The 18,082-nt window shown below is 26.6% G+C and overlaps 1 long non-coding RNA gene across 2 annotated transcripts; it reads left to right on the top strand.

Annotated features, from left to right (window-relative positions):
• The first annotated feature begins 303 nt into the window (after nt 1–303).
• On the top strand, nt 304–11,573 carry LOC111033823. 2 transcript variants are annotated; one of them, XR_002604472.1, is made up of 4 exons: nt 304–475; nt 9,936–10,050; nt 10,169–10,347; nt 10,406–11,573. It is a non-coding gene; the product is annotated as an uncharacterized LOC111033823 (long non-coding RNA). The 2 variants fall into 2 exon arrangements; XR_002604471.1 differs by having other exon boundaries at nt 9,936–10,347.
• Nucleotides 11,574–18,082: the final 6,509 nt, after the last annotated feature.

The raw sequence follows: 18,082 nt of genomic DNA on the forward strand, positions 1-18,082 counted from the left end.
AAAACAAATTTAACAAAAAAATTCACGAGGGCGCCACCCCCGAGTTTGCCGTGTCAAAGTTCACTCCTAACCCTTATGTATATTATTTATGCATGTATGTACGTACGAATTTTTGTCTTTGTGCATGTATATATAATATCAGACCGGCTCAGAATCTCTGGTTGTCTCCCCAGGGGGCGATGCGACCCATCGCGGTCTATCGAAGTCCTTGTATATAGAAACCTGCTATTTATAAAGACAAATGTGTACGCATAATATCTATTACATAACATCATTGCCGAACGGGTGATGTGCAGATATATGTCGTCATTCGACCACTCGGCATAACGCGGCACTCATGGGTCCAGATGATCAGCTCCGATTATTATATCAAAGGAATTATATTATATGATCCTCAACGTTTTCACATGCGGCACGTTGCTGATGCAATCAGTATCACGAAATAATGGGACCGATGGACGGATGGATAGCTTTGGTAATATAAATCCGATTTTTCTATACATGTTATCATTATTTTCATTATTGTAGGTAACTTTTTTTTAAATTACTTGTAGCCATGGAGGTGGCTATCTGTTTTTTTGGATTATGAATATTTTACAAGAATATTCAGTGCTTACTAACACTAATTTGAACTTCCGCACGATCATATTATTCTAACACACATTCTCTATTAGTACTAGTTACACAACTTTTTTGGCTAATATTAGAATCTGCTAACGATTTTTCGTAGAAATATTTTAATCAAATATCAGCATTATTTCTTACTAGAGCAAACCATCAAAACGCTGTACATAATTGTAAAGTTTGTTTTCCATATATTCATAACCAGTAGTTGTTAGTTGCGGTTATACTTGAACACAACAATTAGTTTCATTTATGCTAATTATTAGCTAAATAGTAGTTATTTTATGGGCGTATTTCCTACTTTATATCATTTATTTTGTTACTCTCTAATTTAACTGAATATAGCTTATGGTAGGTATTACTGAAATATGAAACATGTAACACGCTGCGATTTTCTCAAATTATTAGGAATAATTAGTATCATTATAATAATAATAATTATTATCATATATATTTGTTTGTAAACATCTTGAGAGGTTAAACAACATAAATTAACTATACTTATTTGTGTTAAATAATACTTAGGTACTCTATGTATAAATGTAAAAAAATATACAACATTAAGTTGATTCAGTCATTCAGATGATGACGATGATTAAGGACCATCTTTGGGGAGGTTTATCAATCAGGTTAAATAAAAATATTTTGTTAATTAAATGGATGTAAAAACAATTTGTATTCATATAATAATATTATTGAAGGCAAAAATATGTTTATATTTAAAGTCCAAGAAACCAATATTTTAAACCGATTAAGATCTTATGAAATTAAGATCATATAAATAAGTATTGAGTAGTATGTTATTTATATTTAAGTTATATAATTTCGTAACAATTAATGTTGCATACATTTGTACTTATAGTTTACTAATGTGGCTAACACTATAAGAACATACATATTATTATGTGCAGGTATAGTTAAAAAAGTGAAAATTAGATAATTTTTTTAGTTCTAAGCAGAAAGAAAATAATATTTGCATCACTTTTTAGATCAGACAATTTCCTTCAAAATTTTACAAAGTTATATAATTAAACCCAAACTAATGGTTATTTTGTCGTGATTCAAAAAAAAAATATTTATTGACATTTTACGCTATCATATATATTATAATTTTCTGTACAGAATTACATTTTTGAAACATTTATTTTCGTTTTAAGCTATTTATACTTAGCTCGCAATTAGAAATTTAGTCTTATAGAATTAAAGACGCTCTGTCTCCGCTCAGAATCGTATTTCATACGTAATGATTATTATCATTGAATTAAAATTCCATTTCAAAGAAAAATTTAAAAATATTATTACAGTATGCCACTGAAAAACGAGAAAGGTACATTTGAAATTCACTTTACAGCAGAGCCCCTTAGGTTATTTCGTTTTTTATTCTTATAACTGAAATGTTATGAATAATATTAAATAAAAAATCATTTATGATAAAATTGTTTAAAATAAAATTATTTTAGGATTATATGAACTTTGGTAGATATGATATCTGGAAGTTGAAAACAAAATTATTTTTTAAACTATATACAATAAATTATTTTATAAATTATACAGATTTCAAAACAATTAATTAAAATGTAATTTATCAAAATATCATCGTTTTCTTATTATATGTTTTAATTGTTTTATATTCAAATTTGAGCCATACTTTAAACGTTACAATTTGTTATATATTTTGTATGGGTATATAATCCCATAATTTATGTAGCTTTCAACAGGTTATCGTTTAATCTGTAGCTTACAGGCATTATTGTAAGTACACACTAGTGAAATCAAAAAATATGATTTTATGATGTTGATTCCGATGGTTCTATTTTTTGATTTCCAAATAGTAGGTGACCTTATAGACAAATATTAGTATGTCTAAACCTAGTTTATTTACGTTTAATAAAATATGATATAATCACATACTATTAAAAATAGAAATTCACATAACAAGAAACTATGAAGCAGTTGATTTATTAGGTATAGGCATTTAAACGAATGTCATATATCCAATACAAATTAAAATATATTTGTAGCTTAATACTCATACATATAATTATAATGGATTATTCGATTAAAAAAAAGTTGTAGAATATTATGAACCAATAATTTGGTGGGTTTTTATATGTGAATTGAATGACAAATAAATGATTATTTTTAATAGTTTAAGTTATTGAATACTTACATCATAATTTATTATGTCATTAAGTATCGATATTTTTGTATACGTATTATGTCATAAGTAAAATTATTTCTGAATTCTTAAACTTGGAAAATCATAATTTTATTTACAAAAGAAAAAACAGGCTTGTGTCCAGAATACACCTTAAGAAACATACAGCACCAAATTTTGCGTTCACATTTTCGTAATCAATTGTACTCGGTATGTTATTTTTAAAATTGGAGTAAATGCATTCACTACACAAATCCATTTACAAAAAAATGGATTTAACTTTCTTCGTAATTAAATCTTCCAAAATGCTCTAGATAATAATTTTACATTTAAATTATAATGTTTCATATTATGGTCAATTCACTTTAATTTTAAAAACAACATAGTAAAATTTGAATATTGGGTTGTGTAATATGAAATGAAAAATAGAGATGAATGAGAGTGCATCATGCAGGGTTTAAACTAAAAGAAAATAATAGTCTAAAATACCAGAAAGGAATGGAGAAAATAAGGACTATTTGAATGTCGATAACGAGTACGGATCCACTAAAGAACATAAGTCATATAGAACGTGCGCTGATTTTAGTTTAGAAAACACCGTTTGATAGCGGATATATTGCACAGTAACCCGCGGGAGACATTCTCTCTCTCATCCCCTACACATGTAGTAAATTAAATAATTAAAACGAGTAATTATACTATTTGGACACATATTTTATTGTATAGTGCTTCGTAGTGACATTGAGACGTGTGTTGCTACTTGCTGGTGAAATTGGTTCATCACTATACTGTGATATACCTAGGTATATTTTGTACTGTCATTGCTCGTCATCGAGGATAACTCTTTTTCCATTATGACTACTAAAACCAAGCCTAATTCTTAATGGACATTAATATAAAATATTGACAGTATTATAATTTTATATCCATTATTATAACCATGTACGTTGAAAAGTATTATAAAGGCCGCAGGGTAATACCACTAATACCTAATAAATTAACATGGACTTAAACTTTATTTGAATTATTTATGTCAAGTATATTACTTATTATTTATAACCTAAAATCAGACATAATATCACTTAATATTATTCATTTTATTCATTTTAAGTAAAAAATTCTATATCAACATGTGTGGTTAATTTTTATTGAAATGTACACATTATACTTAGTACAATTAAATAAACTGAGTAAATAATGTTAAATTAATTAATTAATTATTAGACAGATGCACCACAGTAATGAAGCAAGTTTATAAATTAACATTCAATTTTAGTTTAATAAATCTTTTTCCTTTTTCTTAAACAAGGTGATTTTAAATAAAAATAAGCAAGAATAATTATTGTTATATTTGGTACAAATTTAATTTGTTAAGTATTCATTTTATTTAGATATTATACTTTGTGTTACTACATTTCAATCAATTCTATATTACTACAAGATACGTAGGTATTATGATACCGATTATCTCAAACCAATCTATAGAGTTTCTATTTTTCTGTATACACAAGATTTGAAGCTATATGCCTACTTATTTCTATAGTTACCTACTTACCAATAAATTGTAATAATACATTGCCAATATCACTCATCCAAATCAGTATATGCATACCTTATGATAGTTTAAAACAGATTATTAAAACTATAAACATACACATTAGTTATTCTTGACAATGTGCATGTAATTAATACATAATAATATACTGTCTATTATATAGTGTCTATATTATTATTCAGTGCAAAACATAGGTAGTACCTACTACCTACCTATACTTATTATGGCGCGTCGTCGTGCTCCGGGGGAAAAAAAACTGTTATAGATTGATAGGTGTCTGTGCGAATCATGTAATAGGCAGGTATACTATATAATAAACTATAATATAATAAACTCTACTGTGTGTTACATGTAATTTTTTATGTATATATTATTATACGCCGAGCACTGCGGTATAATTATTAATCGTTGGACATTAGATAAAAACTACTCGTTTATATACCGAATAGAAGCATCGGACTGTTTGGATAGTATATTGTATTATATAATATTATACTATAGTACATACCTAATAATTATTGAAATATTGTAACACTTAACGAGAATGTTGGTGAATGGGTATAAATAAAGGAAGTGGTTGGTGCGAATCTACCAATTTTCGTGTCCTATGCTTTGATTGGTCCAAATATTAATAAATATATTTTGGTAATAATGAAAAGAACTTTTCAATTAAAACATGGAGATAATAAAACCTTGGATATTTTTTATTTTTATTTCAAGTTCAGCATCGTTAATTTTGTGTTGTTAGCTTTAATATTAGAGTGATAATGTGAAATAATCTATTATCAAACTTAATGTGTCTAGAAAGTGTGTTAAGAACTAAGAACATGTGTGTATTTGGAAGTTTTCTTTTTTGAAGATATTAAAATTTTTCTGCGATATTTGATCCTTTTTTTAATCGCAATATTTTACATACTATTTAACTCTTTAAAATAATCAAAGGATATCTACAGGAATCGATTGAATCGTGATGGTTTTTTTGTTTTCTTATGTTTACATTATCTGTATCGAAATCGTGATCGTAACAAAAATATCAAACCACTATTAAAGTTTTAAAGTTTCGTTTTTATAATTTTTTGTGCACTTCAGTTCCTTAAAAATGTCAGTTATTTACGACTGCGAGCCTCCATTTTAGTCGTTCTAAAATTGGTCAAAACTAAAAATTTAACCAGCTTATAAAAATCTAGCCATCACTTCAAACAACGCCCCAGATATAACCAATATTCGAACCAATCAAAGCATAGGGCGTTAAAATAAGTAGATACGATTTGGGCACTGAAATAGGTTCAAACAGCCAGTTTTTGAATGATTATAATATCGATAATTCGTAATGATAGAGCAATGGAGTACAGATATTATTATAGGTATTTTATGTACTTAATTATACTCCGCAGGTTATAGCGGTAGGTGTAGTCATACTAATAAACCAGTGAAGTTGCCAAGTTGGTTATTCGGATTTTGACTTTTAAACGACCACGTTCGATGTATGGACAATTTTCGAGGGGGCTGTCTCTATATAGTATATATATAAATAGCTATTGGACTTGATACGATTTTATTTATTGAGCATTTAAGCCCAATGATTGAATAAGGTATATAATATGGTACCCATATATACCATTTTGAGAGGATACGAATGAGGTCACCGCTAGAGTTTTTTGTTAGCAGAAGGTTATAGGTAGTAAGTATGGTAACATATACTTATAGATTAATCGATTTAAATTTAATAATATCTGTGTACACTCTTATTGGCCATATGTCGGTCAAAAAAATGAAACAGACGTTCGCTCTTAAGTATTATTGTTAATTTACCATATTTATTACTTGTTTGTGTTTATTACGTTCAATTTCACAAAAGGTAAATATGTATTTTAACAATACGTGTATGAAACGGGTTTGACATATTCACAATTATAATGTAGATATATATTATTGAAAACTTAAAACATACTATTTTCATAATTTACTGAACACAATTATTATGATTTTTTTGATATTATTACTTCTAGCGCGCTTGTTAATTAAAATAAAATTAATATTTTCTTATAATGTTTTATTAAAACATCAAAACATTTATTAACCATATGTTACTTCATTACTGGTATGTAGAAAAAAAAATAAAATTTGTAAATCATAAAATCTAAAAATTTACCTAATACCTACCAAAAATTGATTTCAATTTTTAAAATACTCGAATAATAAAGAAAAAATAAACACTAATATAATTATAGAAACTGGTAATTACTTGTTTAAAGAAAAACTTTGAATTTTTATTTTGTAGCTTTGTAAATTGATGCGACTTGCAAAACTTAAGAATTTTTACATTTTTATATTAAAATATTACGAGACTGACTTTGGCATTATAATGACTCGATCCGTTTATTCCATGTTATTGTTCAACATTAATATAATATCGCCAGTCAGCCCAAAATACCAAATAATATTATTATATAATATAGTAGATAACCTACAAAGTATTAATGTAATATTATATAATGTCGTATATATAAATACTCAACCCTAAACGGAGCATCGTAAATTACCGCATGTTATTATCACTGCAACGTGTTCATTTACTTAAAATGTAATTTATAAACATATCACTAGAGATAATAATAAAAAAACCCTAAAATAATGCATTGGGTGTTGCAAATTTCTGTATATTATTATGAGTAGAATTTATGACGCACTTGTTAAATTGGGTCAAACGATATCTCAATATTATCAAGGCTGGGCAAGTTAACTCATTTTTTTAACTTGTTAAGTTAATATGGACCAATTTAAGTTAAGTTTAAAGTTAAAAGTTACTTTTATTTTTTATACGACTCGTTAAAAGTTAAAAGTTAATTTGGAATAAAGCAACTTAACTTAGTTAAAAATAAGTTAAAATTAATTATTATACCTTTTCATTACAGCTTAATAAATAACATAATGTAGAAGGTCTTACTATTTAAAAAAAATGTATGTAATTGTATTAATATTACAGTAAGTAATAATAGACTTACATACTTCAATCAATAAAAATTCAACAAAACAAATAAATTATTTGAATGAATTTTTGTTACTCGCAAGTTATTTACTCGTAAATCGTTTCAAAATTGTATGTAAAGATAGTTGTACTTATTATTTATTACGTTATTTTAATACATATTAAAATCTCAAATGCAGTAATAGTGCACAACACTTGTGACCGTTTGAAATTGAGAGCTCATTTAGAATATGGAATATAAAAAGTCATAACATAAAATAGTATTTGATTTTTCAGGCAATTATTTTTTTTATATGTATAATTTGAAATCTATAGAATTTATATTACGAAAAATAAATAAATTAATGTAACTTTAAAATAAATGAACTCGGTAAATTAGAGGTTCCTTTAAAAAAAAACTCGTTAAGTTAGAAGTTACTTATGAAAATAAAAGTAACTCGTTAAGTAACTTATTTTTTTAACACGTTAATACCCAGCTTTGTATATTATACCTACCAAGCACCAGAAACTTGCATCAAAATATAGAAAATATTTCAATTGCCCTACAGTCGTTGAGAAGTTGCCAAATGACAGAAAGTCCCATATATGTGTAGTGTGTACAATAAGTAATTACTAACTATCAATAATATTGAGTATTAACTAGTTAGAAAATTAGAAGTTAAGTTGGAAGTTACTTTTGCAGTTGGTAACTTTTATCGAGTTACTGTGCATTTTTCTCATTCATAATATTTACATACTTTTATATTATTTAAAATTTAAAATTGGTGAATTCGAGACTGAAGTAGATGTTGACCCAGTAGAATAAAGTGACCTCAACTAAATGAGTTATGCAAACAAATTGGATAAAACATAATAGGTTAAAATATTTAATTCAATTGTTTATTGTGTGCGCCACTTAAAAAAAGATAATTTGACTCCACAAACTTCATACCTGTTCAAATTTAAGGTCACATATAAAGTGTTTGAGTTATTATATATATATATATATAAACTAAATAGGCGTAGTTACCTATTATTATGGTTATTTAAAACACAAAATCCATTATTTGAATTACTAATTACTCAAATAACTATTACACTGTTTATAATTAAATTAATTTCTCATCGACATCCCTTATTATTTAAGCCACGCTGCAGATAATTAGTCGCTTCCCTATACAATATTATGATACTTCACCAACTAAATCGACATACGCGTAGTATAGTGATATAATGTATATATTTATTATATTTACCGTGATAAGTCTCCACGGCTGACCAGTAACTATTGAAATCTTGAAGGAATACGTTTATATACGATATTTATATATATATGTACTTACTGGCGTCTGGCATACGATCACCATAATAAAATTAACTGTAATATTAATGTTATATTATGTAATACATTAAAATTACAGTGTACATAGTGTAGTTTTACGGTGACTCGCGATAGTCGTTTGCAGTTTACATTTATATTATAATAATGATGTCTCTTATACAGGTGTTTAAAGGTTTTATATACGAATAAAATGTTCAACGAAAAATCAATAAAATGTTTCGCGTCACGCGTATACATGTTATGCGTACAATATATGTCAACTATAACCTACTATAAGTTATTATACATTTTGCGTGTGTGTTCTATCGCGTGACACCCGGCTCCATTGCGTGTTTTCAGTGTTTTGTATTTTAAACGATTTTTTTTATACCGTATATTCTTTATTAATACAGGTACCAGGTACGTCATCTCCGCGTTGTTCTCAATCGGGTTGCCGAACAGTTATTATATATTTTTTTTAATTCAGGTTTTGGTATACACATTTCACACGAAGACACTACAGCAATATAATATACCTATAGGTAATAATATTATTTAGGTAGGTACATAGTTGATTGTGTGACGTCAACATGACGTTTTCATTAACACGTTTCCCGTTGAGAGTCGTCAAATAAAAACATATGACTCGTAAAATTGATTTTTTGTCTGTTCATTGGAGAAAAATCTACATTCAAATACCAGAAACATGTTAAATTTTCTTTAACATCGATTATAACCAAATTAAAAAATAATAAGCTCATAATATTATATAATATTATTATGAACTCTTAAGCCCCCTCTCCATCCAGCCCTGTATTTATTAGGAACATTGTACATGGTTACATTTTATGGTTAAGGTGCCGTTGTAGAACTTTTTACCAGCAGCTAAAAGCAATTCTTTTCACCACTTGTTTTTCACTGATTCGAGTTCAACTTTTTGTTGAAACTTCGTACTTAAAAGTTAAATTTGAAATTTGTGGATCACAGTATACACTTCATCATACAGTATTGATACATTAATAATTATATTTTACTTCGTTATTATAAAAATGTAGACTTTCAAACTTTTTGGCCAAGCGAAAACATTTTTATCGACGTTTTAAGAAGAAACAACTAAATAAAGTTGAAAATTGAAAATATGTGATATATAGCTCAAAAAGAGTCTAAATTGTTTATGAAAATTTAAATTATTTACGGTTATTAGTTTTTGAATTACACAAAATAAAAAAATAAAACAATATTGATTTTGTTAAAACAAGTTTTGCTTAAAAATTCCTGTTTAAAAAAATTTTTTTTTTGTTTTTTTCAGATGATTGAGAAAACTAACAAGGTTGAGAATTTTGAATTTTGAACCCCCATGAGGACCAATTACTAGATCCATTTTAGAAATCAACCTCAAAGTTGAAAATCATGACATGATTAGGGTGAATATAAATTAGTTACATAAGTGATAATATTAGTATGATATTATTGTCATTAGCCACAAATTAAATATTATAAGCACAATTTACCTGAACAAAATTGACAACAATATAGTTCTAGGGGGTTAACGTAATTTACATTGGAAAATGGCTAATCTCCAAACATCCTCCAATACAGACGCCCATGATGGTTATTATTAGATTACGTGTGTTCAATGTGCTGAAACTTCACATAATGTTTCATTAAAATGCATGTCTTAATACACGTCCAATACAATTAAGATGCATATAGTGATATAGGTAACTACTTTAGTTTTTAATAAAATTGTAAAATTATAAATATATTTTTCTTTATTAGGTACTTTAATAGTTTACTAATAATTGTCTAGTGTCGATAGTGGCTCACGAAAAGACACTGCGGGTGTTTAAATTCACGGCTATAATATTATATTCGTAATTCGTCTATCTTAGCTGTAAGTGGACTTGAACACAATTTTAGTTCAAAGCATCGCGAGAACGGAGAACCCTATTTCAAACACGTTACGCCTTACGCCTATTTAAGCAAACAACAATGGATAATGTGCCTATTGCAGCAGTATACCGACATATTATTACGAAGATGGCAGTTTGGAGATTACTCAACTATTTAGGTGTTTTCAGAGAGCTGGTAATGAAGGCGATACCTTACAGTAATGAATAATAATTAATAACTACACGTCAAAAACGCATGAACGAAAGAGGATTAATGATGAGTTTATATATGGAGGGAGTGGCCTAAGACAAGCGCCATTTAACCAATAGGTAGGTATCGCACGGTATAAACAATACGAACCACGAGTGGTGACACGAATACATTATTATATTATACAATATTCTACCACCATATTCTTCGTGCTGTACGCATAATAATTGTCGGCGCCTAATGCTTAATGCTTATAACTATATATTTATATACATTATGGATTCGTGTTTATTCGTTAATTATTGTTTGCGTTAAATAGTAGCTTGTACTTTTAACCGTTAATATCACTGTATGCAAGCATATATCCATATAATATTATGGATGTATTCGACTTCGGCTATAATAATATTTACAGTTACTAATATAATATTTACAGTTACTAATATGGTATAAGTATATGCTGTGCAATGTTTTAATCCTTGGAAAACGGTATTATATAAAGCGATATATTAAGACGGACGTATAATATTATATATTTTCTATCTAGTGACAAATTCGATTGTTGGTTTTGCTTAAATAAGATATAAATTCCTATTTATTAAATTGATCGTGCAATAGGTTATTATATATTCTAATCGTAAAAATAAACACTCGATTGGTCTGGTAAAAGTATTAACGTTTTGGATTTTCAGGAAATATTTTTTCGACTTAATATATTTGAAATTAACACTAACTTGAAAAAGAATGGTTCGATTACGACCATTCTATGAACCCCTTTGTCAAAATACGAAAATGTTATGACGACTTTAGTTATAAAGCTTTTGTTATACTACCTATAATTCATTTTTTAATAATAATTATAGAGGACAAACAAATTGTTTTAATTATTATAAATAAGTGTATTATAGTTGTCTAATTATTTGTATAGGTATAGTTAAATGGTTTTTTTCGGAATATTTTAACATAAATAAAATTACAAATTGTTTAAAATCTGATTTTTTAATTATAACTGCTGATAGAATACTTAATACCTGCTAAGTGTATTTTTNATATTCTACTCGTAAAAATAAACACTCGATTGGTCTGGTAAAAGTATTAACGTTTTGGATTTTCAGGAAATATTTTTTCGGCTTAATATATTTGAAATTAACACTAATTTGAAAAAAAATGGTTCGTTTACGACCATTCTATGAATCCCTTTGTCAAAATACGAAAATGTTATAACGACTTTAGTTATAAAGCTATTGTTATACTACCTATAATTCATTTTTTAATAATAATTATAGAGGACAAACAAATTGTTTTAATTATAAATAAGTGTATTATAGTTGTCTAATTATTTGTATAGGTATAGTTAAATGTTTTTTTTCGAAATATTTTAACATAAATAAAATTACAAATTGTTTAAAATCTGATTTTTTAATTATAACTGCTGATAGAATACTTAATACCTGCTAAGTGTATTTTTTTAAAATTATCTATGAGAGCATCATTATAAAACACGCCCAGCAAAATAGTATCCACTCTCATCGATGAATAAATTAATTTAAATTTATGTTGTATCTAATAAATGTTTAAACACTATACTTACACTATACTTACAATTTGATTTTGATATTGTATATTAAAAAAAATAGTTATAATAATAATCGACAATGTGTTGACAGTGTTTTTCGTTTTTACATCGGTACATTTTTTCATATTGTACCTAACACCTTAAGGTTATTTGAAATATATATGATATGTGAGAACCCCTATAAAACTATTCGTATATTGTATTTTGGCTGTATAGCCAAATAACCATAGATTCTGAAACGCCTTTATTTTATATTTTTGACAATAGTTTTTTTTTCAAAAAAATCAATTATTTGTCTCGTTAAAATGTTGGAATAAAAATCCAGAGCATGGAGTTACACTGAGGGGTGTTCAAAAAGTATGCGGACGATCATTATACTAATTAGGAATGATAAACTATAGTATGATATAAAATATAATTAATGAGATGATTTAATATTTTACCTAAAAAATGTGCAGCAGTGTTATCTATTAATTTATATGTAGCTAGGTGTATAAAAATATGCAAACAGCGTTAAAGCGTTTCCAAATTTTTAGAACACCTTGTATAATGTATATTTATTACTATATTATAGCTATAACATTCCTGAATGATGAACGAGGATCGGAATGATTTTGAAAGATATCAATGGGTTTGGTTATATGAATTGATGAATTTAATTTATAAAAGTTGGTTTTACAAAAAACGATTATTTTAATGCTTATTGATCAAACGCATTAAATATATACTAAAACCCGTTTCTATAACTATGTATAGTGGAAAATGAATGAGTGAATGTATGTTCTTACACGGGACCTAGCAGGTAAAAAAAAATGCATATGTTTGTTCCTACAAGATAGAAAAATTAGATATGCAAGTTCCTACACTGTGAAAAAAAGGTGCGTATGTGAGTTTAAACACGGTAGATAAATATATTAGTACCTGTATGTAATTGTATACAAATATCATAGTAGGTACATTTCATACATTTTATAATATTATTCAATAATTGTTAAAAAAATAAATTTTGTTTTATATAATATTATAAGTTATCAAACTATATCAAATTTTTTATTTTTTTAAGACAGTATCATTGGCTTGATAACTTAAATAATAATAGAAATAATAACTTTATATAACTTTTTATAAAACTAAATAAAATATAGTATATTTTTTACAATATTAGTGAATTATAAAATGCATGAAATGGTCCCACTATTATATTTTTTATACATTTGTAACAATATTTTTTTCTGTCGTGTTTCTTTTTGCAATTTTTATGTTTTTATCCACAACTTTTTTTTACCGCGTAAGAACTTAGAACTTACCTCATTTTTATATTTATATAGACATCTCATATGTATAGGAATTAACGTATATGATTTTCGGCTATTACTCTAGTGTTGGAACTCCTCGAACGATTACCCCAATACTTAACTCGAAATCCCGCTCTAAATCCAAATACTCGGTATTGCATGGATATACAAGTTCTTTTGAAGACATATTACAGCCTACAGGTACTTATCTGACTGATTTGATACATTCGCATACAGATAACCTATATAGCTATACGTATTATGTTTATTAGGAATATAGTAATTCTATCATAGTAGTATAAAAATAACTTGAAATCAAATAACTCCGGTCTCCGGTATCGAATATGACATGTTTATTATGTGTATTGTGTGATATTGTTATGAGTTGCCTTGACGATCGTAATGAGCGTAAGAAACATATAGTGGAAAAATGATATATTATGCCTGGCGAATAACCTAGGTACAGAAAAAAATAATATCGGTCTCACAACAGGTATTTTTTTTTTATAAATTGATGAACACTCCTCTAATTATAATGCATTCAGGTTTTGTATGCAGTTGCAGTATAATATCTTAATTATTTAATGTAGTGCGATGGGTACAAAGCTGTGGCGGTGACACTGTTAGCTTCAGTATCATAGTAAACCGGTATGACACATTTGCACATTTAAAATTATTTTCCACAAACTTTTGTATTGCAGCAAAACTAATGGAAAGAATGTGGAATAAAATTGGTGTGTGTTAAATAACGTCCTCGTAGGTCACAATGTTTATGGACAAACCAAGGTTTTGACCAATGTTTCATATTTTTAATATAAAGAGAAAGACAAATAGAATACAAATACAAATTTAGGCCAAAGATTTATATGATATGTATTTTTTTTTATTTTTTATTATAAACTCATCCGTTGTACAACATTGTTTAAAACTGGTTTCAATTCCTTTTATTAAATTAAAGAATCCAGTCCACTAAAGAAACAGAAAATAAAAATATTTTTTTTCTGTACTGTCTTCCTATTGTCCCTAATTATTTCCAATTAAAAGTTAATGTACTGTCTCAAGGACATAATATAATTAAATATCATATTGATGTTCATATCAGAAACAACTGTTTTGTGCTCCTCTCCTGTTCAAACACACTTAAATTGTATTCAATATTAAAAATGTATGAGTAATTTTAATTTGTGATAACGATTACACTATATTAGTTTATAATTGTATTCGTTTCAAAATAATTTTAGGTTTGTTTAAACATAATAAATTAAACAATAACACGTATTGAAGATGTGTTGAAGTTGCAGTTCAGAATTGAAATAATAACTGCTGGATATTTTAGAAATATTTAAACTAATTATACGAATATATAAACAAAATATATATAAAAATTATTAATTGAGTACTTACAATTTATACTTTTGTACATATAAATAAATTTGACTAATTTGAGTAGGCACATAATGATAAAAAATCTTTTATAAGACTTGTAAGAGAGTAGAGTTAATAAACATGGCTAATAGTTAATAATACCTACATTTGAATTTGAGCCTTACATGATGTGTAGGTCTCTGCACCGTTGCAAATATACGGTTATGGTGGTAATGCTGAACAAATATCGGCTTTGAAATACTACTTTGGTTTAATTTTTCAATTAGTATACCTATTTATAAAACATACATGTCCATGTATAATAAGCATTCTCCAGTAGACCAAAATAAAGTAAAATTACATAATTTTAAACCCAATTGGGAATAATAATGATTAAGTCATTTTCTAAATCAATTTATTTTATACATAAAAATAAATCGTCGAAATTCTTATTATAATAATCGAAAGTAATAAATCATAGTTGCTGTCTACTGCAATTCCTAGTTTTCGCGTAACTACAGGTATATGTATAATACTGTACGTATTATATTATATGAGATGAGTACACTATGACGTAAAAGGTTTATAAGCCTGTTTTATTTTTTTAGGTATTAATAATTACGAGCGTGTGACAGCAGTGTGTTAACCAAATTCCCCCTCTTAATTATAGCCTGTCTATTAAAATTTATCACGATTAATATTAATATAAAATATTTATGAGATCTAATCATTTATTTTGACTTCAAAAAATAACCGTATAATAGGTCTAAAACTCTAAACGATTCTAGCTTCACTATACTATATTAATTAAATTATTATATGTTATATAATATGTTTTTTAATACGCATAAAAGAAAAATATTAATGATATAGGTGGGTACAAATATTTAAATTAGATTGGACTCTTTTTTAGAAAATTAGGTCAGCACGTCTGCTATAATTTTCATTAATAAATTAATAGATTTTTGCATAGGTTTTCGTAGTCTTCAGTCCAAGCACAATATTTACGATTCTCATTTAGGTATGTATGGTCTGTATTTTGTTTATATGTACATTTTTTATAATCGACACCTGAATCCCTTTATTGCATGTAATGTTTTATATTACTTGGTCCTAAAAATTTTTTATTATTATCAAAATGAATGTGCGGGACCAATAATTGCAGGCGTGTCTATCCTCATAGTTAAAATGTATTTAACTCCTATAAACTACTATATTATATTAATTGTTTGCAAATGTTAAAACTAGTTGCATATAATACATTTATGTATATGATACTTGATAACATTAAGAATTAAACAAAGTTTAATTATTCACTATTACAAACACTATCAATCATAAATATAAAAAAGTATAGGTAATAACAGTATGTAGTCAGTAATTAAATGGTTATATTTGTTGAAATATTAGATGTTTGTCAAAATATGCCTTGGTCATAAGTTTTGGAGTGAAATCGCCGTGTGAATTGAAAGATTTTTTTAAAAACCAAAATAAGTTTTGATGGATCATTTAAAAGATAATAGGTAATAGTTGCATGTAGAGTCAGGTTTATCAAAAGCTATCATTATGCAATTATATATGTGCAAAAAATCTTTGTAATATGCATTATCAGAGCATGCTCTTAAAATATGGACAAAAGTAGCAAGTACTTATCATTGATATCGATATTAAGTAGTTGTCATTGAGGTATACAACATTTATATGAGAATCAATTTTGAAAATTAATATTTGCATTATATTTTAATGAGCATCAATTCGATATACACACTAAACACGATGCTTATAAAGTACACCCATTATAATTACAATAACTATACATAAATATGCCATATTTTTTTTAGTTATGTCAATGTGTCTAAATGTGTGTACCAATTCACTATAAAATCGTATTATTAATATATTTTCTAAAATAAACATAATATTTAAAATAATTAAATATTGACTATCTATCATAATCAAATACAGTGATTAATGGGTTAGCAACGAAAAAAAATCATGAATTTGTTTTATAATTTATATTTATATTATTCATATTATTATATGAATTATTACATCCATCTTTTTCAGATAATTATATTATGTTTCAGATTTCTTCGTTAGTAAGGACTAACAAAACTCCAGTGAAAATAAAGTAGGTGTCCATATCGTATGGTATATTAAATAAATTTGATTAAAAAAATACATTATTAAAATTATAATTGAAAAAAAAATAACTTTTCACAATTATATCAATAAGCAGCAGTCAAAATTTAAATTTATTAAGATATTCGTGTATAAATTCCAAAACAAAACAATCATATATTTACTTTCACAGTACGTGAGTGTATTGTGAAAAATGAAAAGCAGCATCGTATAGGAGTAGTAAGGAGACGTGCAAATTAGGAATATGTTTTCTGTACATATTATAATCTTTATTGACTAAATGAGAAAACAAATTAGTGATATTTATATTTGTAAATAAAATGAACTTTGTATTACGTAATAACCCTGGGAATTAAATGATTTATATTGCACGCTCTAGTCTCAAATATACTTAGGTTCACTATACCTACATTTATAAGTGAGCGGGTTTTCGTTTATAGTATACAAATAACTGTTCAACTGCAATCATAAAATAATGTTTAGGACATAGGTGTATTATGTATTAGGCAATAAAAATATGACGTAGTTGTATATTATTGATTTATTATTTTTTCCACATATTTTTGGGCTTCAACAAATTATTTTTGTGTATTATTATTTTGGAATATAATGATATAATTATACTCAACTTGCTTGACCACACCTATTCATTAAAATTAAATGTTTTTTCATTCGTAGAGTTTCACTTTAATATTAAATTGGTCGAATAGAAACAAACTTAAATAATACATAAATTGTACACAATGGCTGCCTTGGGATATGAAACTTAAAGTAAATTTTATAACACTGTAATTTGTACACCAAAATATTGTTTAAGACTGACAATATATAGTATAGTTTTTCCCATTGCAATTAATTTTGTTACAGGAAAGCATTTACAATGCGTTAACAAGAGGCATTATTGTGGAGGGTAGCTAAGTGCCTAAATTATCTATTACGATTTCACCCTATTCTGATTTTAAAGTTATTTAAATT

Source organism: Myzus persicae, unplaced genomic scaffold (genome assembly GCF_001856785.1).
Source record: "Myzus persicae strain clone G006 unplaced genomic scaffold, MPER_G0061.0, whole genome shotgun sequence".
NCBI lineage: Eukaryota > Metazoa > Arthropoda > Insecta > Hemiptera > Aphididae > Myzus > Myzus persicae.